The sequence below is a fragment of the Apis dorsata genome, unplaced genomic scaffold, assembly GCF_000469605.1.
Source record: "Apis dorsata unplaced genomic scaffold, Apis dorsata 1.3 scaffold_52, whole genome shotgun sequence".
Classification (NCBI taxonomy): domain Eukaryota; kingdom Metazoa; phylum Arthropoda; class Insecta; order Hymenoptera; family Apidae; genus Apis; species Apis dorsata.
The window spans coordinates 2889070-2891909 of record NW_006263353.1 but is presented as its reverse complement, the minus strand read 5'-3'; positions in this window follow the sequence as shown (position 1 = coordinate 2891909).

Below are 2840 nucleotides of genomic sequence, written 5' to 3'. Positions count from 1 at the left end.
CTGGCGAGGATGAACCCCTCGTGGGACGACGAGACGCTGTACGAGGAGTCGCGACGCGTGATCGGCGCCCAATTGCAACACATCACGTATCGAGAGTTCGTGCCAATAATTCTGGGCGATCGGGAGACGGATAAGAGGGATCTAAGACCCCTGACGTCTGGCCACAGGGGGTGGAAATTGGACAGGAACGACACGAGCGTCGACCCGAGTATAGCGAACAGTTTTGCCGCGGCCGCGTTCAGATTCGCCCACACCTTGTTGCCCGGGTTGATGAGGATGACCGACGAGAGGGCGGGCACCTCCTCCTACGTGGAGTTGCGCCGAATGCTGTTCAACCCTTACAGCCTGTACGCGGAGGGCGGGTTGAAGAGTTCCATCACATCCGCGGCCAGAAACGTGATCCAGATGACGTCCGCTCACGTCACCTCTCAGCTGACCAATCACCTCTTCGAGGACCCAATCGCGAACACGACCGTCCCATGCGGTCTGGATCTTGTCTCGTTGAATATACAGCGTGGAAGGGATCACGGGCTTCCAGGTTACACAGCGTGGAGGGAGTATTGCGGATTGGGAAGGGCGGAAAGTTTCTCCGATTTGGAGGGACACCTCGATCCACGAACTCTCGAGGATATCTCCTCGTTGTACGAGTCCGTTCACGATATCGATCTGTACACGGGGGCTCTGGCCGAGTTGCCTAACGCTGGTAGCATAGTTGGATCCACTTTCATGTGTCTGATCGCCGACCAGTTCGTCAGGTTGCAGAGGGGGGACAGGTTTTGGTACGAGCTGGGTGGACAACCTCACTCGTTCACCGAAGGTAAGGTTTATTTTTTTTTTAAATTTTAATCTTCCAACAAACTTTCCCTGTCGATATTTCTTCTATGGATACACGGAATACGTGAACGACAGATGAATAATGATTTTCTTCTTTTTGTTTCTAGATCAGCTTACCGAGTTGCGTAAGATGTCGCTGGCGAGGTTGATTTGCGACTGTTCGGATGAGATAGGACAGATTCAGGCGGAAGTGATGCGAGCGGTCAGCCCGGAGAATCCCGTCATCTCTTGCAAGGATATACCAGCGCCATCTTACGAGCCGTGGAAGGAAACCGAGCAAGCAGGATCGTTCGATTGGACAGGTTTGAGGAACGATATTAACAACACGATCGAAGAGATCGTGGCTTACATCAACAACTCCAGGACGAGTTTGGACGCCGATTGGGCAGCGTTTAAAAATTACGTGAGCGATACGTTTTCCGATCTTAGAAACCAATTGTCCGAATTGCATTCGTCGGACGATAGCCAAGAAACGCCCAAGGAAAGATCGGATTCCGAAACTGGAGCAATGAACGCGTATCGATATTGGATCGGTTTGAAAAGTAACGTGATGAGATCGTTGAATCGGTCTATGAGAACGATGACTGGAGGGCCAGCCGCGGTGACCAAGTGGTTGGCGTTTAAACGAAGCGTGGTCGATCAGTTTGCCAATTTGAAGGATGAGATCGCGGCTATGATAGTAGATGTTGCGCCCAAATTGGCGATGAAGAAGAGGTACGAGCAGGGACAGGTTTCGAATAGTTGGAGAATGAACGACACGATTCCGGCAATCTTCGATTGGAAGAATTTCAAGAGCAACATAATATCGTCCTTGAACAACACTATCGCCAATATAAGAGGCGACAAGGGCCGATTTTCTGCTTTCAGGGACGAAATCGATAGCCAGAGATCCGCTGAACCGAAGGAATCGAACGCGTCCTCCGATTGGTTGACGTACAAAGATCATATCGTCGAAACGTTGAACGAGATCGTGAATAAAATCAAGAACGAGATGCCTCCCCCCGGCGATCCAGCTTGGGCCACGTACAGAAACGAGATTACGAAAAGTTTCTCCAACTTGGAGGCCATCTCGAGGCCATCTCTGGAACGCGCCACGTTGTCCAACACGAGAGAAAACGTTCGTTCAACCGCACCAGTTATTACGAGCAACAACGTGTCCAATCTGACTGTCGATTGGTCAGAGTTCAGGGCCCGAATCAACGATTCTGTGACCAGGATGATCGAGGGTATTCTGAGCAAGAGACCTACGGAGATCGATCCGATCGCTTGGGCAACGTTTCGAGCCACGGTCAAAGACGAATTCGCTAGGCTGAGAAGCGAAATCGAGAGCATTAGAGACGAGTGGTTGGGAACTAAAACTGGAGGAGATGAATCCTCGTTGAATCTTCGACGAAACTTCAAATATAATTACTTCGATTCGCTCGTCGTTCCTTCGAGGGAGGAATGGGACGATTTTAAGAAAGGGATCAACGATACCGTGATGAATATCCTCATCATCGCCAATTCGTCCGACGAGTTCAGTTTCGACGAGCTTCACAGGATGTTCAATCGATCTTTCACCGATCTTAAGGATCAGCTGTCGCGTTTGAGAACGTTGATCGAGGAGACTTACAATAACGAGACGGCCGCCGATTGGCTCAGCTTCCAAGCGCAATTGAATTCCACGGTGAAGGATCTGGTCGATGGTTTGACGAACGACGGCCAGTTGTCCAGCGAAGATGCGATATGCGTGCTGCTCAAGACGGAAGACGAGTTGTCGAACGTTCGATTGCCGGCGAATTTGGCCGCGATTCCGTCGACGGATTGGATTCGATACGCGTCTCACGTGAACAAAACGATCTCGAACGCTCTGAGAAACGTCAACGACTCTAGGGATCATTATGAGACGATGATGCTCAGAGCGGAAGAGACTATAATGACATTCTCGTCATCCAACGATCCTGAGAAATTCAAAACGAATTGGTTAATCGTTCCTTGCCTTCTTGCCTCGTTCACAACGGTATCAA